The sequence below is a fragment of the Urocitellus parryii genome, chromosome 12, assembly GCF_045843805.1.
Source record: "Urocitellus parryii isolate mUroPar1 chromosome 12, mUroPar1.hap1, whole genome shotgun sequence".
NCBI lineage: Eukaryota > Metazoa > Chordata > Mammalia > Rodentia > Sciuridae > Urocitellus > Urocitellus parryii.
Window position 1 is genome coordinate 48789664 of NC_135542.1, and position 23189 is coordinate 48812852.

The window sequence follows — 23189 nt, forward strand, 5'->3', positions numbered from 1 at the left end:
GAGTCTTTTATAGAGACATAAAAAATCCTGGGACCCTTGTTTATAATTCTCTAATCAATTTGGTTCCTGTCAGGAACCATCTTTACTTACACTGAGTTAGAACGGATCTCAAAATTTTTCTTTGAGTTCAGTTTTGAAGATTTCCCAGCATTTAACCCAAACAGCCCATTCAGTCTTACTTACACGTGGGTCTTAATGCCTTGTCAAGGTCAATCAGCATCTCTTCAGTGCCTTGGGAAGGTAAAGGTCATAAGACCCCTTTCACACTTAGTGACTGATTACAAACTGCTTTTTTAAAAAATAGAGTCCTCTATCCTTTGGCTTTTGAAATTTATCTTTCTTAAGGTGTAAGCTGCCCTTTGATGACAAAATTAATGGAAGGGAAAAGGTCAGTTTGATCAGAGATGTCAAAAATCAAGACCCACCAGGTGCAACTTGGGAGGCTGAGGCAGGAGGATTGCAAGTTCAAGGCCAATCGCAGCAGCTTAGTGAGGCCCTAAGCAGTTTAGTGAGACCCTGTCTCAAAATAAAATATCAAAAGGGCTGGAGACGTGGCTCAGTGGTAAAGCGCCCTGGGTTCAATATCCAGTACCAAAAAAAAAAAAAAAAGTCCCAAGGTCTTGTCATCTCACCTGGAGATGGAAGATCCTACTTACCCACCTGCTGTGATTTCTTAGGCTTGTTCCTGAGATTCCTTTTCCCAGACCATAGTCATTAGAAACATAAGGGTTTTATAACACTAACCTGGAAACCAAATTATTACTAGAAACAGGGTTCTAGTAATTTAAAAATCACTTTAAGTGCCAAGCATCTTGCTAGAGAAGAATGCATTTAGGTGAGTGGAGGTAGCTTCTAGGCTCCTAAGAAGAAAAAGATTGAATCATGGATCTACTACTGTCCACCGCCATGCGACGGGTGCCCAGGAGGCCGTGGAATCCCCAGGAAGCCCCAGAGGATCTAACTGCAAGAATTGGAGGTTGAGAGGATGCAAAAAGAGCAAGAAAGGAAGATGTGGAAAAATAAATAAATAAAGTCTGAACATTCGCTAAAAACTGGTAGATACCCTCCAGGGAGGAGTTTCTGGTTGGTGTGGACCAAGGTGTCACCACACAGGAGTGCCGGGTGACAGTACCAAGGTGGTGATGCTGCTGAGGAGAAGCAAGGGGAGGATTCATGGACCCGGTTCTCTAGTTTGAAAAATGGGAAGCAGAGATTCCTAAGAATTAAATAGTTTGCCTGGTGTCATAAAACTAAGTGACGGTGTTACAGAATTCCAGTTCCTGTCTGCTTGGTTCCAGAGTCCTGCATTCAGCCCTCTCTACATTTGTATCCATTTGGGGGTCTTAAAAGGAAATAGACATATTCCTTAAAAATACGTCATTCAAAGAGAATTAAATTAAAGAACTAGTTACAAAAGTGCAGGTACAGTATAAAGAAGCCACAATGGTCAGGACCCTGAGGCTGATAAATGGAGATGGGGGTGATTTCTGCCTCAGCCTAAGCAGGTAAGGGGAGGAAGCTATGACTGAACCCAGAGAGAAAGGCAAATGGAGCCGCCTGTGCCCATGACCTTCAGTGGAGGGACTTAGCCAGGCTGACACAGCAGGGAGGAAGGCAAGGAGGACAATGTGTAGCCAGCCCCCACCACTAGCCCCCACTGTGTGGACTGACCCTAACCAGAAGTCAGAGAGCTTCAGAGCTGCGTGATGCCCTCCATGCAGGTCAGGTGAGCCTCCCAGAACCCAGGACAGGGTTGGAGCCCCGGAAGCAGACCTGGATAAATAGAATCGATCCAGCAAGCCTACAGTGGCCCACGTGTCCATGCGTGTCGGGATCTTTGCATTAGCACATTTGAAGAAGGTCCCAAAGAACCCAGCTTTGCATGTGGTTTGTTTTTGTTTCAGTGATCTCTAGAACTTGCCTCTGGGCCTCAGAGGAGGAAGGAAGGCTGCTGTCCCCACAGCAGGCTGTAAACTGCCCTGTGGTCCTTCCGCAGCGCTGTCCCCACAAGCTCCCACTGGCCTGTACTGGGTTCATTCAGCACAGTCGGGCTCCAATCTGAGATGCAGGCATTAGCTGGCCAGAGGGGGGTGAGGAGAAGGAACACAGATTAACCTGATACTGACCTCTGAGAATTTGGTCCCGAGAGATTGAGAGCCCCTTGTGAAGCTTGGTAACCAGGAACTTCTGCTCTCAGTTAACAGGCCCCACGGTGGCCTCCATGGCCCTCTGCAGACTGGGTACGCAGGTCTTGGCTTCATGTCCACTGGAAGCTCCCTGGCCCAGCCACAGTGGCCTCCTTGCTGATGCTGGAACACACAGTCGTGCTCCCCTGAGGCATCTGCCCCAAACACCTGCATGACCCAAATTTTTTAAGAAGCCAGGGGAATTGGGGGAGAGGGACACTTACCAAGCTCGGACCAGTTGGGAGAATTCCCTTATTTCTATTCTACATGCAAGGACCCCCCAGCCACTGAGATTCTCTATTTAATGAAAATTATGGAAGTAATCTTTGTGGTGATTCTTCAGAAGAGTTAATAGGGGTTTTTTTTCAGCTTATTTTGGTTATAGTTTCCAGTTTGTAAATATGTTTATGCAATCTTTTCCACCTTCCCCAAATTCTCTTATTGATTCATTAGATTGAATCAATGCTTTCTTCTGTCTCAGTTCTTCCTATACGCATTCTTCTCAGAAATGTAACAAAACCCTTCAAAGAAAGAGTGGGTGCAATTGTCATGACTCGGGAGGCTGACCCTAACCCTGTTTAGCCTGCACCCCAAGCCCCCAAATGCATTGCCCATCCTGCTCTGTTTCATCTCTACAATTAGTGCTTACAGCCTTCTCATGTGCACTAGAATTTTCACTGATCCTAAGTTCCCCATTCTTTGTATGTTTTCACCCACTAGGATATGAGCTCATCAGGGGCGGGAATATTTTCATTCATGCATGCATTCCCAGTGTGAACCTGGCCGAACATACAGCAGGCACTCAATAAGTGCTTATTGAATGAATGAATGAATGAGATTCACAAGAACCTAAAAATGGTTTGACCACCCTCTTCCAGACCTCTCTCTTCACCAACACCCATCTGCTGAAGATCTTTCCCAGAAATATATTGATCTTCTCATCGCCGGCATTGCCAATACCTTGTGGCCAAAGCGATCTATGTCCCTGAATGCATCACACAGGCTTGGCGCAGGAAATGAACTTGGGACTTTGGCTTCGTGTCAGAATTAAATGGTGACCTTGGCTTACTTTGCCTCCCCACAGAGGTTATTTCTTAATCATAAAGAGAACACTCTGTCCTTGGGAAAAGTAATATTTTTGCCACCTCCAGCTTTCAAATGGCTATTTGATATGGCTCACGGGTGTCCCTGTCAGTAGCAGCTGAAAGAGCTCCGGTGGAGAGGACCTGAGAGAGACCCGTGTGGCGTTGTCAGAGAGAAGCTGGCCATGAGGTGGAATTAGTTTACAATAACTTACTTACCTGTCCAAATCCTTCATATCACATTAAAGCTTTCCCCTGCTACCCAGGACCCTGGAGGGCTAAGAGGAAAAAGGAAAATCAATTGATAATGATACATTCCGTTTAAAAAAATATATATTGATTCCCAGGTAATGACAGTGGCGTGTTTTTGCAGGGGAGGATGCCATTTCCCAGCCTGGCGATGGCTTTCTCATATATTACATTTGAAAGAGCAGACGTGGAATGGCCCTGCCTCCCCATAATAGATAGCCCCTTTCTACTAGGTATTAAATCTATATATATATTTTTAAATTCTCTCTAAGGAACCCATCCTTCGCCTCCTCAAGGTCTTCTTGCCCATTGTCTAAAAGAAGTAATGATTTGTTTTTGTAATTCTCAAGTTTGTGTCCTTTTCAGCATTAACGACCTGAATTTCTTATTTTTCCCTGTGGCTGGAGTTTCTTTGTTTGGATTAGGTGGAAGGCAATGCCATTGTTCTCCCTCTTATCCAGTGATAATGGCTCAGTGATGGGGATCAGGGCTGGCTGGCTGGGGGACAGAAGAGGGACACCTCTCCTCTCAGGTGCTGCTTGTGCCTGTTGTGCCCCCTTATCTTGAGGGTACAGCAGTAGAGATGATCCCCAGGAGGTGGCCCAGCATCTGGGAAAAACCCGAGGTGGAGACTAGCATCCATTTAGGGTGGGGACATCCAAGACACTGGAATTCAAAACAGGTCTTTTTGCAAAAAGTGACTCCTGTTCCCCACCCCAACCCCACTCTCTTTCCCTCTCTTTCCAGACCGTCTGGCTTCCCCGTGATGCTCGCACTTGGCTGAGTGTTGGTGGCCGTCCAGGTTTTTGCATCCTGGGGACGAATCCTGAGCTTGCCAGAGACGGGCGGCGCAAGGTAGGTCTCTGCTCAGCTCACGTGGAATAAGAAAAGCGCCCAACCTGGGCTCAGCTGCCTGTTTCCTCGCACACTGAGTGTCTGGGGAAGAGGAGAAATACAGCAGGGCCTCACTCTTTGGGTTGGTAAGATTTTTTACCACCGGTGTATGATCCACTTATTATTTGTTCATCGTTAAAAGGTTTTTAAGATATTATTTGTTCATTGTCAAAAGATAACAGCTTCCTAAGGGCAGGGGGTACAGCTCAGTGTTAGAAGGAGTACTTAGTATACATGAGACCCGGGGTTCAAGCCTCAGTGTGCGCACACACAAAAGAAGTACCTAAAATTTCATAAATGTCTTATATTCCCCAGATATAATCATCTTAGTGTGTACACAGGCCTATATGTACATGCATACATGGATCAGACTGTATGTGCTACTCAGAAAAATGTTATTTTGACTCAACCATACACGTGAAAACACCTTTTTATAGTAGTGAATCGTGATCTATGTCATTATTTTTCAAGGCTTCATATTATATGGATACAATAATATGCATAATTTACTTGATGCCCAAATGATGGACATTTTGCATGTTTTGAATATTTTGCTGTAGCAAATAATACCACAAGAAACATTTTTGCCCATGTGCTTTGCATAATCATTTGATTATTTTCTTGGGTTAAATCTGGCCTAATAGTTTTACTGTGAATTCTGAAATTCAAGATCAGGCAACCACTCCTGGTTGGAGAATCTGGCCTACCTTGTAAGGGTGTGAATCTTACGTAAAGAATGTGCTTTGCTCTAACACCAGAAGGCCAGGAATGTGCCCACAGAAGCAGCGGAGCCTGCAGCTGGAGTTGCCAATGCTCACTCCATTTACTGCCAAAGGGGGAGGAGCTGGAATGAACCAAGATAGTGGGGGAATGGACAGAGGGACTTAAGACAGCTGAGGCTCAGCTGGCCCAGCCTCACATTTCCTTGCAGCACTTGAGCATTTAGAAGTCTATGGATCCCAAGCCAGTTGAGGTGGCACATGCCTGTAATCCTAGCAGCTCAGGGAAGCTGAGGCAGGAGGATCGTGAGTTCAAAGCCAGCCTCAGCAAAAGTGAGGCACTAACCAACTCAAATAAAATACAAAATAGGGCTGGGGTTGTGGCTCAGTGGTCAATGGTCAAGTGTCCCTGAGTTCAATCCCCAGTACCAAAAAAAAAAAAAAAAAAAAAGGAAGATATCTGTGGATCCTAGCAGCCCAGGAGGCTGAGGCAGGAGGATCGCAAGTTCAAAGCCAGCCTCAGCAACTTAGCAAGGACCTAAGCAACTTAGTGAAACCCTGTCTCAAAATAAAAAATAAAAAGGGCTGAGGATGTGGCTCAGTGGTAAATTGTCCCTGGGTTAAATCCCCAATATATTAAAAAAAAAAAAAAAGGAAGAAGTCCATGGGCCAAAGCCACTTCTGCAGGAATACAAGGGCCCAGTGCTGGGTGGCACAGGCCATAGTGGCTCCAGGACTGCTGCATGCTGACAGGAAGTGTCTTGGCATCTGCCTGTGGCCGGCTTGTGACCTACGCCCCAGCTTTCCTCTGCATCAGAGCAGAGCAGAAAGTCAGTAGGGGTCTTCTATGTGCCGGTTCTCTGCTGATCAGAGAGCCTCCTCTTTGGACTCAGAGACGGTGAGGCTGAGGGTAGCCCATCTCTCCCAGAACCTTGTACAGAAAGGAGACAGTGCAGCTCTGGGATCCAGCTGGGGGTAGCCGAGGCTGTCAGCAGGAAGTGGAAGGAGGCTCCAGACTGGGACCAGATCAGCTGCCAAAAGGGAAAAGCCCCCACCACCCAACTGTGCCTCCTGCCAGCTGCCACCCAGAAGCCCAGTGGGGGCAGCCAGGGGAGGACAGATGGCTTCCTGACCTAGGGATCTGGTGGGCTGTTGGCACAAGCCTAATGGCACCACGGACTAGGGGCAGCTGGGCTCATGCATTATCCCTGGCCCTGGAGACTGTGAGGTCAGAGAAGGGGAGTTGGAAACATGACAGTGAAGCCTGAGTTTGGTGACAGTAGCCCTCCCAGCTCCAAGAGGGCAGAGATGAGCAAGCATCTGAGAAAAGGTTTGGGAGTTGTGCTTCCTGGGGGACCGGCTGTGACTGTGGCAGGGAGGAAGGGGATAGGAGGCCCCAGGGCAATGAGCTTTGGTTCCTTAAACGACAACTCTTAGTTTGGGGCCTTCTGTTCCCTGATGCCCACGCAGAGTGACACATGGCTCTCATTCATCCCAACCTTGGATGAGAATAGGTTTCTGATGGGGGGGTCCTGAAGGTGGTCTCAGCGGGCATGCCTGATAGGGTGTACTCTGTGAGCATCAGACGGAGGTCCCCGCTGCAGATTCCCGTCTGTCTTCCCTACCGCCTGGCCACGTCCTGGAGGGTGGGTTCTGTGTTCTGCCCTCCATACTTCCCCCAGTGTCCTCTGGACTTTGAGAAAACCTACCCCTGCAGGCAGGCAGGACTGTCCTGAGAGCACCCAGGCCCCATGGCCTAGTGCAAGGTGCGCTCTTCCCTCCTGAGCAGGACTTCCACTGATTTCTGGGAGGACAAAAAGGTGCTGTGGCCCACTGTGGCCCCTGGTGACCAGTGGAAGCAGCTACCGCTTCACTGTGGAAACTGGGCCAGCTCACTGGTTCCTGTGCACCCTGCTACAAAACAGGCCAGTCCAGGCAAAAGCATGGTGGGAGCTATCTGCCTTTCAGAAATGTCTGATGAACGAAAATCACCCAAGTAACCAAGGGCCCCAGAACCAGTCAGCAGGGGTGACATCTAACTCTGCACCACAGGGGACAATAAGCAGAGGACTCAGGGCAGAACCAAAGGCTGCTCCCAGGATGGTACCAGCAGACCCCCAGCCCCCGGAACAGATGGAAGACGGGTGCCAGGCTCCTTGGCTCTGAGGAGTCGCCAGGTGCAGCCTCCCCTGCCTCCGTCACTGGGACTGTGGGACCATCTCGGTCCTGCCTGTCCAGACCCCTTGCCCCTACCCTCAGCAAACAAAATGCCCTGTGTGTCCTGCATCCTCGGAGGACATTGCCATGTCTCCAGAGACAGCAGGACTTGGAGCTGTTCCCTGTGCCGCGCCTTGGGCTTCCTCCAAATCGATCTGCAGGTGTCCTCTCTGACCACACTCCTGTCCTCTGCGACACTTCACTCCCGACCAGGACAGCCTTGCTTCATTGAGACCTCCAGCCTTCTTCCTCTCTGTGGCCTTCTTCGTCTCTGCTGCCACCTTGTCCATCTCCATCCTGCTGCTTGTCCATCTCCATCCTGCTGCCGTGGCTCCCACCCCAGGACAGGCCTCAGTGCACGTGGCCACCAGACCTCCCAGTGCGGCTCTGAACACCATGTACATTCAGTTGCCCGCTTATCCTCAGACTGTTGCTGCCTTTCCTGGCCTGCCCTGGGGACCTCTGCAGTCCCCTCCTCTGCTGAGCCTCTGGGCTTTCTGGCACCTTAGAAGTCCATGCGTCCACGCCCATTGGCAGGGCACAGTCCCTCAGCTGGACTGAGCCAGGTGGCAGCCCTGGCCAGGCAGCTTCTGTGGCCGCTGCCTGCTTGCTGCCCTTTACCTCTTTCCATTGAAGGGTCCCTGAGACCCCAGGGCCCTGAATACCTCCACATGGACAAATTGCTTCTCTCCTAGTTTCCTGGGTATGTGGACCTCCGGCCACTGTCACTGTCCTCATGGGGACTTCGCGCTCTGGCTCCCATGAGTGTGAGAGTGTGCCTGCTTCAAGGTCTTCCTCCACTTTCCATTCTGCCATTGTTCTTACTCCTTCTTCCTTAGCTGTCCCCAGCCTTGACTCCCAGATGGCATCTCGGTCCCTATGCACCTGTCACCTGCCCGTCCAATTCCATGCTAGACTCAGCCTGTCCAAAACAAAGCTGCATCGTTGCTGTCTGTGAATCCCTTCACCAGGGAGGCCTCTGCCCTCTGCCTGCTGTGACTGAGTCTCTGTCTCCTTTCCTCAGGGGGCTTCTCTTCCTTCCCAGACCTTCAGCTCCTTGAGGACAAGGACTGCCCTTTGTCCTCCACAGGCCCTCAGCAGGGCCAGGAACCTGCATGCATGCATTGTAAGATCAGATGATCGTTCTCCTTCCAGAGATCACAGAACTGCAGGGTGCTCACGGACAGTGGGGCGGAGGGGACTCTGGAATAGGAGGCAGGCCCCTGGCTTCTAGTCCCAAATCCACCCAGAACTCTGTGCAAGCCCCATAAAACCTTCCTCAGCCTTCTCATCTGTAAAATGGGAATAACCAGGACCCTCCTACCACTCAGGAGGAGACTGAGAGATTGAGTGGAGGCCAGCATTGAGCAAGTAGCAGAGCCTCCTGGGCCCGCCAGCAGAGCAGTGCTTGGCCCTCTGTGCACCAGGAACTGGGTGGGTCCTCCCCCTGGTATTCCCCTTAGTGTTCTCACGAGGAGGAAGGGTTGTTGACTCAACTCAAGGTGTGACCAAGTTCCTCTGCTCTCCACCTTGAGGAACTGAGGTAGAAGTTACAGAGATTTTCCTGGGTGATGTGTGATTCCCTCTACTCTGTCAGCTACTCTCAAGTCTGGCCCCTGAATCAAGTCATCCCCAAGCTGGGTACCTGGAGAGTGCTGTGCTGTCAGCCCTGTCTCTGACCCCACTGCAGCTCTGTGGGCTGTTGGGGCACCTGCTGCCCGGCAGATCTCAGTGCTGGGCCCGCACGGAGGGTTTCCTGGCAGCTCATGTTTATCCTGTCGCTTTTTAGAGCTCCAGCAGAAGTGTCTCTCATTTCACCACATTCTCTTCTCCCAAGCAACCATCCTGGCATCTCCTACATTGAGGATCATAATGGATCAGCTTTCTGTTTGCCCCTTCTGAGTCCTCCGAACATTAACCCTCAACCACACATCTGTGTTAAAGTCACTAAGGGAGACCCCCCCCAAAAAAATCCTCCCACCCGGCTGCATACCAGCCCCATTAGACCAAGATCTCGGGGAGGGGGGCCCAGGCATTTGTATTTTTGTGAAGCTCCCCAGACGATTCCAAGGGGTGGCCAAGGTCAGAAGCATGGCCGAGCCTGGAGGCAGATTTGTGGCCTGCCTGTAGCTCAGGTGTGGGACTTTCTAGATGTGATTTCATGTAGGCGACACTCCCTGCTCCATTTCCGAGCCTGCACTTGTTCTTGCTCCTACTTTGATTTACGATGTCTTCAAGTATCCTTTTAAGTCCCCTGCAGTCCTCTTTGGAGCTCTGCTGGGTGAAAACACACAGAATGGAAACCTTGCACTCTTCCCTGGGACCTGGGCCCAGCTCCTGCCCCAGTGGCCACCTGCCAGCTTTCCCAAGTCCTAGGAGCTGGGTCAGTAGCCTCTGTTCCGGGAATCCCACTTTGGGGAATTGCAGCCAGTTCTGCCAAGAGCCCTCCAGGGCCTCATAGCTGAGGTTTGGTGGGTTCACAGCATCTATGTGCTGAGGTGGGACTGGGAGGAGGCTGGTGATGGCCGGAGAAGGCTGTCAGAGTGTCACTTGCCCGTGGCTGACCATGCTACCCTTCTGTGCCCTCCTGATCTGCTCCACTCAGCCCCGCACCCAACAGCAAGTGGAGCTAGTGGTTGGAAGGCAGGAGATGCACAGGGTGAAACTTTCCCCCCTTCCGGAAGCCAGGAGCCGAGGACCAGTGTGCACAGGAGCAGTTCCACCTAGCTGCTGGCAGGGTGAGTGGAGGGCATGCGGCAGTTCATTCTGCCTGCAGAACCTCATTTGGCACCTGGGCCAGAAATAGCTTATCCACAAACCTCTGAGTTTATTTTTGTGGCAAAGTTTGATTTTCCAAGCAGACTGTCTCCTTCCTTACCTTGCACCTGCCCCAGTGGCCAGAGCCGCCAGGAACAGTTGGGAGTTTGTCCCCTACTAAAGACACCTGGCAGGGGAGGCACGGGGGCTGACTCCCAGCCTGGGCTCTGTGAGCTTTGTCCAGGAGGGGCATCTCTTTCTGATTTGCACAAAACAATGAATAGGCTAATAATAGCAGCCTTGCCAGCATTCTGCTCAGGGAAAGGACCACGGGTGCATTTTTTGAGTGGCCATGCTCCTAAAACTTGTGGACTTCTGTCTCTTGTAGATGATCTCATTTACTGATGCTTAAAGGCCGCTTGAAAATACTTTGAGCTTTTGTCTTCTGATCATAAGTTTCTCTCCCCTTCCTCTCCTCCCTCCCCCTCCCTCAGACATATAGTACTAGGACTCGGGGGCTGTTGTAGGATAGCCAGCACCTAGGGAACCCAGGCTGTCTCAACATTCATTCATTCCTTGTAATGTTTACTGGCAGCCACGTTGTGTATTATTCCAGATCTGGGGGCCAGAGAATTCAGACAAAAGCTCTGTCTTCCAGAAACTTCTATTCCAGTTGGGAGACCTGAAACGAAACATTCTTATAATAATGTATGATCAATCTAACAGGAAGACTTTATACAAAGTGCTATGGAAGAATCACTCATTTGCTCAACAAATATTTCTTAAGCATCTACTATAACGCTAGGCACTGGGATGAGCGCAGTGACCATGTGAGGGAAAAATCCCTGACCCAGAGCTTACATCTGAAGGACCTGGGACCAAATTGCCGTGTCAGGCTGGAGACCACTCGGCTCACTCCCGATTTCATCTCGGCCACTCGGAGGCTCATCGGTTACAGCTGCCAGTAGGCATTTTCATGTGAACTGGATGCCAAGATGAGGGGGCAGATTTAAGCCTCCCTCATGGAACTCAAGTTCACCCACATAAGACAAGACGCAGCCTAGCAACCCTGTGGGTCCTTCCTTTGATTTGTAGCAACTCATTTAAATATAAGCATCTGGTTCATAAGGTACAACAACAACAAAAATCATTAAAAGCATATTTCTGCTTTTAAAAAACAGTGTAATAACAGCACAGGCGGCAACAATTAACCTGCCCCCCATCCTCCCCCAGGTACCCAGGCAGGTGCTGAATGTGGGAAATGGAAATCAAAGCAGGTTCTTCCAAGTTCCCTTCTGCAGTCAGTGCTCAGGATGTGCTTGAAGCAACCCTGTCAACCAGCTGAGAACCTCGCCCCGCCACCCCAGCGCGCAGAGGAGGTTTGCTGCCTCTCCATCCCAGAATAAACAGTGCGATTATTTATTTAGGACCAGTTCAAGGCTTTCTGACACGTCTTTGGAGTGTTCTGCCATCTTGTGCAGGTGTGCACTGAGCTGAAGCCACTGTTGTGTGTGGATCAGAGAAGAAAATCTGCCCCAGGCCAGCGGGGCTTGCCTGGCCTCTGCTCCCATCCAGACTCAGCTAACACTCTCCAATCAGCAGGTTGTCTTGTTAAGCGGAGTCTCGAAGAAAAGCCTCCCCCAGCTCTGTCTCCTGGAAGAGTACTCCCGTGGGAAATCTTCCTCCTGCAGGGACTCCCTGACACTGTTACTCTCCCAGCACCACTTGGCACTGAGTTTTGGTGCTGTCCTTTTAGCCTCCAGGGTACACCGGACTCAGCCCCCAACTCCTGGGCACACCCCAGGGCCAGGAAAGCAGCCTTACAAAGCTGAGCAGAGCTCACGCAGCAACGTCAGTTCAGTTCAGTTCGGGAGCCCTGGCTGTGCTCCCAGCCCTCCACCCACTCCCCTCCTGTCACAGAACACTCTGGAGGGCAGCGACTAGGACTCAGTCTCTGGGCCCCTCCCCAAGGCTTGGCACAAAGAAGGCTTGCAAATGTTCCTGGGATGGACGAATGGTGGGAAGCAGTTCATTCAGCCTGTCTAACGTGTATGCCCAGGGGGCTGCCACACCGGGAGAGCAGCTCGCAACGCCCACTTTAGAGCAGTAGGGGTGGGTGACGCACTAACCCTGCCCTTCCAAGGCCACCACCCCCTGGGGACACCATGTACCCAGCCAGGGCTCTCTTTTAAACTGTTCCAGCACAGTCTGTAGTTTAAGAGGAAAACAGCCTCCCCAGACCTTGCTAGAACCATGGTCTCACTATGCTCAATTTCACATTCCACCATGTTTAAAAAGTGCATTCCACATTCCAAGGGACCTCACGGCCTTCACACACACATTCATTCATTCATTCATTCATCCTGGAAATATTTCTAGTGAGCTACAGAGGGCGGTGGTCAGGAGCTCAGTTGCTGGAACCAGACTTCCTGGATCCTCTTCCCAGTGCTGCCCCTTCTCAGCCACTCGACAGCAGCACAGCATCTAGCCCTCTGGGCCTCAGTTTCTTCATCTGCAAAATAAGGGTTAATGATAATGGCTACCTCACACGGTGGTCATGGGGATGAGAGTTAGCATAGGATAGCACCTGGAGGAGCACCCCCAGTGTGGCCAGTACAGGGTTGCCGTTGTTATCCTCATGGGCAAGGACCCCAGCAGACCCATGGACTTAATTCTTGCCCTCTTCAGAACCAAATGCACTTCCCAAGAGAGATGTCCATGTGTCCACCTCCTGCCCTCCATAGTCAGAATGTGTTCTGTCAGCAGGGGACTTCTGCTCCCAGGTAGGTGGCCCCTTTCATCCTGAACAGCCACTGGACTTTATCCTGTTCCAATTTCCTAGAGGCCACCCTGGCTAGGGTCCTACTCTTGTCTGGAGAGGAATCTCCAAGCACCTATCACACCCCATTTTCTCTGCCCCACAACCCCTAAGAGGGCCTGAACTGCTCAGCCCATAGAGTGACCCAGAAGCCTAAACCCAGACAGTGACAGATGGCCATCAGGTGGCAGCCCCATCCCATCTGGGGCTGCCACCAACACCTTTGAGACCTGGAATGTGTACTGCCCCTCACTGGGTTCCCTCTTATTTATCTGTATCATGAGGGGGTTAGATCATGACCAATCCCAGAGAGCCCGTCAGGCTCTGTCCCTAAGAGTGACACTCTGGATATGACCACATGGGAGCTTCTGGGACTCCACAATTAGCACTGTGGCTTCAGAAGGTATGTCAGCACGTCCTTGGGGCATCTCTCATTAACAATTATGAAGTCATTATCTGGTAAATAATTCATAACCCGAGAGATGGGATAAGCCGCCAATAAACAATAATCCATTTAGAATGAGGCTTGGCGGGGGCCAGGGCCTCACAATGATCAGCTCTGGCCTGAAAGGCAGCTCCTCCTGGCCTCTGGTGTTGCTTTGCCTCCACTCTGAAGCTGTCCCCCACCAGCTGGCCCAAAGGCATTGGCAAGCTCCCAAGCTCAGAGCTCAGGCACAGTGTCTGTGACAAGGGCCAAGCATCAATGGCTGTGCTGAGCAATCTGCAAATGTGCCTTCTCCTGGGTCCTCCCCGCAACCCTGCCAACATAGATACGTTGCTGTCCCATTTACAGGGGAGTAAACTGAGGCTTAGATGGGCTAAATGATTTGCCAGGATCTTTTCATCAGAAAACCCTGGGTGTGGAAGTAAGGCTCGTATGATATGACAGCTGTCACTCTTGCCAATGTGTCCCACTCCCCCTACTATGATCCACAGCGTTTTTTCACTTTTCCAGCCCTTGTCTATATGACTGTGCCTCCCCAGGGTGACGGTGAGCACGGGAAGCCTGTGTCCCCCTCTGACCTCCTTTACCCAGACAGGCTCACAAAGGCACAGCCACAGCTTCATCTGTCTGACCGGCCAATTAGCTAAGTCAGTAGACTTCTTAGTGGTGTTCGGAGGCCAAACCAAAGGCATTGGGGAGGGTCAGGAGAGGCTCAGTGTCTTCAAGATGCTAACCCTGAATTTCCGTCTTCCGGCGGACCTGTGGATTTCTGCTTGCCACGGAGAGACTGCAGTCTCTGGTCATGCTCTCTTGGGGAACTCCATCCTGGCCAAGGGGCTCTTGACCCAGATGCCCTGAGCCCTGGCTGCAGGCTGAGAGCACCCCTTCTTCCACTCACACCGTCACCCCACCAGCAAGGCCAGCACTACTCCAGAGACCTCCTCTGAGGTCCCCCCAGGGGCTCCAGACTTGGAGAATGACAGGGCGTACTCCACCCTCATCTTCTTTCTCCCAGGTGGGGGCCCAGCAGACACGCTGGGCATCCATGCTACAGCAATCTTGCCAGGCCTGGAGTCTCAAAGGGTCTCCGTACTCCTTTGTAGGCAACCAGAGCTGCTCTGAGTTGAGACTTTAAGGAACAGGGTGGGGTTGCTGGATGCATGGCCCCATGATTGTCACAATCTGGAATGTAGCACAAACCACTGCGGCTGGGCCATGTGCTAGAAGTGGCCACAGTGGTTCTCAGGAATGCTCATTTCTCAATAACTGCGGTAGCCAGCCCGAGGTGAGGCCCCTTCTGGCCTTTTAACCTCCCCTCCCACAGTCAGCAGAGTGGTCAGGACTGGCCAAGGCATGGGCAGGTGAATGGGTCACTTGCTGCTTTCTAGAACAGCTGGAATCCTCCTGTCCCTTCGAACAAACTCACCTCTCGGGAGGTCTGGCCCTGACTTATTGGCAGCCTTCCACAATGACATATCCCCTGCCCTGGTCCTAAGCTCCTTGCATCCAGGATGGGGGGACCTTCCACCCTGAGCATCCCCTGCCTTCTGCCCTCCAGCTCTGCATGCTATTTGGTGCAGAGCTAAATGGAGTAGATCAGGAGGGCACAGAAGGGTAGCATGGCCATCCATGGGCAAATGACACTGACAGCCTTCTCTGGCCATCACCAGCCTCCTTCCAGCACATAGATGCTGTGAACTCACCAAACCTCTGCTATGAGGCCCTGGAGAGCTCTTGGCAGAACTGGCTGCAATTCCCCCAAATGGGATTCCCAGAACATAGGCCATTGACCCAGCTCCTGGGGCCAGGGAAGAGGGGTAGGTACTGGGGCAGAAGCTGGGCCCAGGGAAGGGAACAGCATAAGTTTTCTGTTCTGTTTAATCTAGCAGAGTTCCAGAAAGGACTGCAGGTGATTTAAAAGGACACATTAAGACACCATAAATCAAAGTAAGAGCGAGAACAACAAGTGTAGGAGAGGAAATGGAGCAGGGAGTGTCGCCTGCAAGAAACCACATCTAGAAAGTCCCACACCTGAGCTACAGGCAGGCCACAAATCTGCCTCCAGGCTTGGCAGTGCTTCTGACCTTGCCTGCCTGTGGAAATCGCCTGGGGACTGATAGAAACCTTCTACCTCTTGCAAAGAAGAGGGAGGAGCATGTCCCCAAATCCACCAGCAGGGTCTTGCTCCAGGTGCTGGTACTTTCTCTTCCTCTAGGGCTCAGCAGCTCCTGCCTATCAGGTCAGGATTTGAATGCTTTGGTTGCAGACTGACAGAGAACGAAACTATGATTTAAACAGGGGTAAGGGTAGTTCTCAGCGCCGGCCATAGGAGTGAATCTTGTGTCACAGAGCAGAGAGCATGGCATTTCTGTGAGTTATAACCGAAAGTACGACCTCTGACAGCCCCAAGAAAAGATGCAGGATGACGCACGTGTTCACAAGCACTGCGTCTTCGCCTGCTCAGGGAGGGTGCTGCGGGCGCTAAGTGATGCTCTTGGAAGAGAAGTCATGGCAGGCTTGGAGTCAGGGAGAGGGGAGGGAGGACTTGTGAGGCCGGCTGCCTTCCTCCTCCTTCCACAGTAAGCCCTGGGGATGAATCGTCCCTGTCACTAAAGCCTCTTCCCAAAGATCTCCAGGGAAAGAAATTCCATCAGCTCCCAGAGTCCTGCAGGCTTTCCTTCTATCTGACCTAAATCTCCCTTGCTGCAATTTAAGCCCATTTTCCCTTGTTTTGTTTTGAGTGGAAATGGAGAACAGCTAGTCCCCAGCCGCCTCCAAAGGCAGGGTGAGTCACAAGTCCCAGTGTACCTCCTGCCATGCTGAAGCGTTCTCAGAATCCTGTCCTGTTGAATCTGTCCCCAAGGAAGCCTCTCTCCTCCCTCCTAAGCACAGCTTTCAGGCGAATGCACGAGACAAGACTCCATTCCAGGGGGCCATGCTGGTGGCAGTAGCCCTTCTACAAGCACAGCACCAACGTGGCCCCTGAGGGGCTAGGGACGAGGGCATGTGTTGGAGCAGCACAGTTGAAAATGGCAAGGCTAGGGTCTGGCCAGGGAGCCAGCGCGTCACAAGGAGGGGCTGTCTAGTCCTAAAGGAAGGAGTGACTCACCGAGGAAAAGAGGGAGGCCTTTCAGGTGGTGTCAGAGTGCTCATCCACGCCAGGTCCCACGTTTGGGCTTGAAAGGACAGTGCCCTTAGTTATCCACCCCTGTGCACATGACTTACGCTGGATTTCCCAGCCTGCCTCAGCTGGTGGTGAATCAGGAATTCCCATCCCTAGTCCATGCACTCACTTCGTAAGCAGCCATGGGAAGGGGGACCGCCCCCTAGCAAGGCACCTGTGCAGGTTCATATTTGCTTTGGAAGTTTCCAATGGCTTCTTGATCTCCTGGACCAGTCAGCTTTTGTCTTGTTTTGTCCTTTTTTACTTCTGGGAATAGAAACCCCCACACACATACTTCTTTCTGTTAAAGGTTGACTATTTTGTAGACCATTGAAGCCAGTTCCTGGAAGATTTGGATTCGTGGCTTAAAAAAAATCTGACTGGGAAGCGGTAGATCTCGACAGCTAGGTCACTGAGTTTAAAAAGCAGTGATGCTGAGTGACCCTGACAGCATTGGGACAGCACATAATGAATGCAAGAGAAGGATTTTTATTTTTCTTAGGCCATCGGAATTAAAACCTTCCTACTCTGGAGGAGAAATGGAGAGAAACCAAATCCTTTTTCCTAAGCAGTTATCTAATGTAATACTGAGATGTGACCAAGGTCATTGGACTTTTTTTTTTCCATCACTTGGTCAAACCCCCTCACCACCACCACCACCTCCCCCGCGGAAACTACTTGGCTCCCATACGGTGGGGGGGAGGGGTGCTTCATTGATTGGATTTAAATAATGGAATTGCCATTAATAACTTCCATAAAAGATGATTGATTCTGACTTGGATTTATGGGAAGTTGGGACTTATGAAAGTAAACACAGCGGCAGGCGTTCAATATTAATGCTAGTTTATGCGCCACCTTCCTTTCAGGACTGGTTAAATGGACGGGCTCCCAGCCTAAACCCCTCACGCCAGAACTGGGTCACAGGGATACCTGTAGGGTCAGGAGGGCCACCATGGGCTGGCCCAGGAGGCCTCACCCTCCCACCTTCTTCACATCAGATCCAAGGGTGAAATGCATTGCCCAGCTTCTGGGGAGACCAGCAGCCCCCATCCCTGCTTTATGGAAGCCCATTGCCCTTAAGAGGACAGAAGATTCCAATGATCAGACAGTGTCTTCCTGTCCCTGCACCCTGCAGGTGGGCATGTGGGTGCCAGCAGCCCCTGAGCTTGTTCTCAGACCTGCAATCACAGACGGACGGGCAGGGATCTTCAGGGCAGCCTGGGGGCCAGGCGGATTTTCTCCAGCTGTTCTTTACTCCTGCTGGGAGAAGGCAGAGAGGAGGCAGAGGCCCTCCAGGAAAGGAATAGCAGGGTCCACAGTGGCCTCAGGAAACTGAAGGGGCTGGGGATGTCAGTCTTAGTCCCAGAGCTGATAGCGCCCACTGGTCAAGGCGCCCACCAGCTGGGCCCTCAGCCAGCTCCTAATCCGCTTACTCTCAGGTGGCTGCTTTTCATCCCAGCAGAGCAGTTGAATCCCTTATCACTCTCTTACAGCCCTTCAGGTGCTATTGATCTCCTGTCCCTCACCTATAAACTGGTGACTCCCAGATCTGTCCCCAGGGTTCTGTCCAACATGTCCACCCGCCCCTCCACCATGATGCCCCTCAGATGCTATGAGATCTCATCCTCTGTCCTCAACCCACTCCTCTTCCTGCCCACTCTCCACCTCTGGAATGGCAACACCCCCTACCCCGTCTCTAGTCACCTGTCCGTCTCCACCCCTCAGGCTTTGTCTGCTAATCGTCCCTCCCTGTCCTTCCCCTCCGTCCCTGCTGCTCTTGGATTCCTTCAGCAAGCTCTCCCCAATTCCGACCTGGATAACTGCCGAGGTCTCCCAGCCTCCAACTTTCCCCCTCCTGTCCACTCTGCAGACTCTCCCCACCCCCAGTCACATGGCCAGTCTCCCCAGTCCTTGCAGGCTAAGTACAGACCCTCCTGGGCCTCCCCTGTGCTGAAAGCACACCACACGAGCACACACTAGTACTTCAGACCTCTTCACTGTGCTGTTTCTTCTGCCTGGAATGATGTTCCCGTCACCCTCTCTGGACTTGCCCACCAGGTCTCCTCCCTTTGCTCCCTGCTGTGCTGTCTACACTGCTAGTGCAGGAGAGGAAATGAACCTTTGAGGGCCTCCTGTGTTAGACATGACTGGGGTTGCCAGCCTTGCCCACCCCACCTGCTGAAAATACCTGCAGCTCACCCACCACCCTGATGTCTGATGGTAGGACACGTGACCCAGCCCTCCAGCCTCAGCTGACTATAGCAGGACAGAAACCGGAAGCCAAGGATGTGCTTCCCTTGGCTGGCCAGCAACACAGGATCCACTGGTTCTGACTTTAAGAAATTAGCTGAAATAATCATATTTCTCTCCTCTGGAGTGGGAACTAGGAAACTAAGAAAACAAGACAGGTCCACCTGGGGCTGGCCCTTTAACCCCATGGTAATGCAGATGCAAAACTCTAGCAATTATTCTGGGCCTCTGTGCATCCCAGAGTTGAGTTTCAAAGACTGATTGGAAAGGCAGGAAGAAGGGAGATGATGTCCCAAGGAAAGGGGTACATGGAGCAAGAGGGACAGAGCAACTCATGGTGAGTCCCTGGGGCTCTCTCGATGCTCCTGACCGCTTCCAGCATTCCTCCTTTCACATGAGCTGGTGTCAAAGAAAAGAACTCTAACTAGCACAACCTCTTGAGTGCCTTGCAGTAACCCTGCCACGCAGGAGTTATTCACAGTTTTACAGATGAATCAATTAAGGTTCAAAAATATTAAGTAACATGCTCAAGGTCCCGTAGCAAGGAGATGATAGAGCCAAGTGCAGACCAGCCTTCCTCATTCAAAGTAATCACTCCTTCCAGCACGGCATCTCATCTCCCACTGTCTCAGAGCTGGGGACCATTTCATTGGTCAATGTGCCTGTCCCCTCTGCCCATGCAGCTGCTGGCACATGACAGGCACTCAGGTAACCAGTACGTATATTTCATCTTGATGCCGTCTGCAGAAACAGCATTGAATTCTGGACCCCAAAGCCAGAATTCAAGTCCAGCCCCTCCCAGACGTAGTGTGTAACCTTCGGGGAATCACGTTCATCTTTCCCTGGTCTTCAACCATGGAAATAGTCCAGGGCGTAATGGGCAGTTGGATGAGATGATCTCCAAGGTCCTTTCTTGCTGCAACATTTCGAGGCTCCATCGCCCTTGCCCTGCCTCCCTCGTGGAATGGCACGAAGTAGAGCGCTTGTGCAAGCACCAGGCTGTGTTTGCCCCAACCCAATCTTGCAAATAATGCTGCCCTTTCCCGCCAGCTCAGCTCCCAGGAGGGCCCAGGCTGGGGGCTGTTCTTTCTCTGCTGCTTGCTGCTTAAGAGGGATTTGTGCCATGGCTAGGCGGGCCACGATTTTCATATAGCCCCGATGGCGGCTTTATCTAATGAGAATGAGATGCTTACACATATTTTCATTTTTAAAAAATCGGCTATTAATTTGTCAGAATTATTCATATTTTACTGATGATATTTTCCATGTATCTAATCAGGGAGCTCATGAATAGAAATGAAACTATTTAAATACAGAGATGGTGTACATTGTAAGATCTTGTTTTCTCAAGCTGTTTCATAATGTAGTGAATACATTTATTTCTTCTAAAAACAGGTTTTGCAACCATCGAGAAACATTTTTGAAATCTTAGTTTAAATATGACTCTATTCAAACATGCTAAATTGGCGTGCGCGGTGTGCGTGTGTGTGCGCGTGCACATGTGTGCGTCTGTCTGGGTGGTCACTTGAAGCATGTGCACTGTTCTCTGGCCTTCTCTGGAGGGAAGGAGATCATTTTTTGTTGAGAAAACTGGAAAACCCATTTGGGGTCAAATTTTCAGGATAGATAGATGAAGAAGTAGAAGTACAAATTGAAATTGGGCTGAATAATATTCAAGATAATTATTTGTACAGTGTAGACTTTTAAACTGCTCAAAATTCCAGCAGCACTTACCTACATTGAAAGAGGTTTAGAATCATTAAACAAAGCCAGATATTAAATATACTACTGCTATCTCTCGAAACATTAGCAAGTAATGTAAAACACATGGCATCTACTCAATGGAAAATCTGAGAATACAAATTATAATAGTTGTCTTATAAGACCTCTGGGAAGCTTGAACTAAATTGCTTAATTCCATTAATAACAAACTATTACTCTAGCTATTAAAGTAACATAAGGTAATAGAGATCATGTCGAGAGATTGTGCCGAGGCTCTTTCTTCACCTAGCACAAATTTATTCAGGGGCATTGATAGATTTTAATTGACTATGGCAACTGAATAGCAACAAAGGAAATTGAATGTCTTTTGAAAAGCTCCACATTTTGTAGAAGCAAATAGCAACACCAAAATGAGGGTTTAGGGGAGCTCGGAGAGGCGAAGAAGGACTTCGGGAACATCTGTCCCCGTCGCTCCTCCGCAGGAATGCTTCCCTGTGACCTTAAGGAGAAGCTTCTTGGGAACAGCAGCGCCACAGGCTGAGCATCTTTTCCAGCTCCGTGCATGCCAAATCTAAATGAGCCCAGTCGGCTGCTGCGAGAACCGTGCTTTGTCATGAATATCCATCAGGCACCTGTCCAAGACCCAGGACGGGAGGGACCTCCTTGCAGACTGCTGAGTCTTCTCCGGAGAGGGCTGAGAACGGAGTCTCTTTCACCTGAAGGCCTGGCAGTAGAGTGGGTGACTCCTTGTCGTGACTCTGGAGCTGGGGATCTCCCTCTGCTCCCATCTAGTCCATGATGGCTTCTGGTGACCTGTCACCTACTTTTCTTCTCCACCTCCTTCCACTCCCAGCTCTATGAGGGTCCCACTCATGTTGGTCTCACACTGGCCTGGCTCTGGCCTGGTTCTGGGAGACAGGAGGCTTGTTTCATCTCCTCGGATGCCTTCCCATCTCAGCCCCAGGTCCAAGTCCCTGGGGCTCTTGTGCTCTGAGAACTGCTATTGGAAGGAGGCCACGGTGAGAGGCTACTGCTCAAGGTGGAAGCACGTGGCAGTGTGCTGCAGAGGGGTGCCACTCTCTTCCGTTGTCTGTCTGGGCTTCAATCTTTGCTTTTGTGAAGTCCTGAACAGCATCTCACGTAAACCCATAAAGTACATGCTCATTCTCTTCTGCCCTGGGCAGCATCGAGTGCACCTGTCAACTCTGCTATATCCCCTGGGACCAGGGACATTCTCTCTCCCACTCCCCATTGGTCCCGGCTTCTCCCAGGACATCGCCAAGGAGCTCTGGCAGCATGGCCCGGCATACCACCTCCACGGCACCCACGGCTCCCACAGGGTGATGGCCTTTCTCAGGTTGTGTCGGTGGAACTGGGGCTCCCGGTGTGTTGCCCAGGAATGGGCTCTGGCTTGTGGCTGTGGGCACCTACTTCATTGGCACTGGGAGAGCCTAATCCTGCCGCGACTGCTACACACGCATGTGTTTGAAAACCTCCTTGGCAGGCAGGACCTCCTAATTTTTTCCACTTCTTGTGATTAGCGTTGCAGACTAATCCCAGCACCAGACTCAACACCAGCTGTTCTTCCCCCACTGCTTGTTTTTACTTATAAACTAAATCCAGGAGCTGCTGCTGATTCTGCTGGCCCCACTCTTCCTTCTGCCCAAGCTGCAGCCAGTCACCTAGGACATGACCTCAGGTGAGTGATCTTTCCACCTGGCTGCTTGTGTCCCGCTGCCTGGGCTTTGCTGCTGGTCTTGGGGCAGTGAGCTGCACACCTGATGCTAAGCAGCTCTTCAGCTTACCCTATCTGCTATGATGTCTGCATAGCAGCAGTCCCCACAGCCAGAATGATCTTAGAAATTTGATTTCACAGCCCTGGATACCTCAAACAATTTGGTACATCATTAGAGAAATTCAAAATATATACGAAACATTTAGATCTGTTTTCTAACCTAACAATGAGACAAACACCCGTGATCCCATTCTACCTCTGAATCTAAGGCCTAGAACATCATCAAACTGTTGAAACAACCAGTTTTCCTGCTCAGTTCATTGCAAGAACTTAAATTTGGAAAGAGGTATGCAGGAAGCACACAGCCACAACACCTCCCCCTTCAAGAGGCAGCAAGCAAGGGCTCAGGGGGCTTCCGACATGCAGAGAGGGCCAGAGCTGCCCCAGGGCATCCAGAGCCCAGACCAGGGAGCTCTCTGCTTTGTGCATTTCTTTCCGTCTCTCCCTCTTCCCCTGACTTCCCTGGCAGGGCTGCCAGGAAGGTTATTGACTGAATGCAAACCCAGGGGCTCGGGCTTCTGCCTTCCTACATGCTGCCATTTGCATTTCTATGAGAGTGTCTTTCATACCTGGAAGGTCCTACACATGGGGCGTATGGCAGATGGGACATTTGCCCTCCAAACACCACACAGTATCTAAAAGAATTGTGATTGTCAGAAATATCATATTCCTGTTGAAAGCACATGAAATCAGCTCCGTAAATTGGGAAACATAAGTCACAGTTATATTTGTTCTGCAGCCATAGAAGAATCATGAGGCCCTCGTAGGGCAGGGAAAGAAACACCATGAGCCCTTTAGAAATGACTTCATGTCCAATCATAGCCACCTCTGCCCAGCCGCGCTGTCGCTCTTGGTACGAAATTCCTGACTCCCTTTAGCCTTGCACATTCCA

The 23189-nt window shown here is 50.9% G+C and overlaps 1 protein-coding gene across 3 annotated transcripts in view; it reads left to right on the forward strand.

Moving 5' to 3' along the window:
- The window catches only part of Klhl29 (kelch like family member 29), a 282109-nt gene that overhangs the window by 73334 nt on the left and 185586 nt on the right, over window positions 1-23189 (forward strand). For 2 of the 3 annotated variants that reach the window (XM_026391300.2, XM_026391504.2), the window contains exon 2: window positions 4265-4372. The gene's annotated coding sequence lies outside the window, so the exon portion shown is untranslated. Of the gene's footprint in view, window positions 1-4264; window positions 4373-4396; window positions 4498-23189 lie in introns of those variants that run through there. The other variant, XM_026391581.2, reaches the window with a different exon arrangement.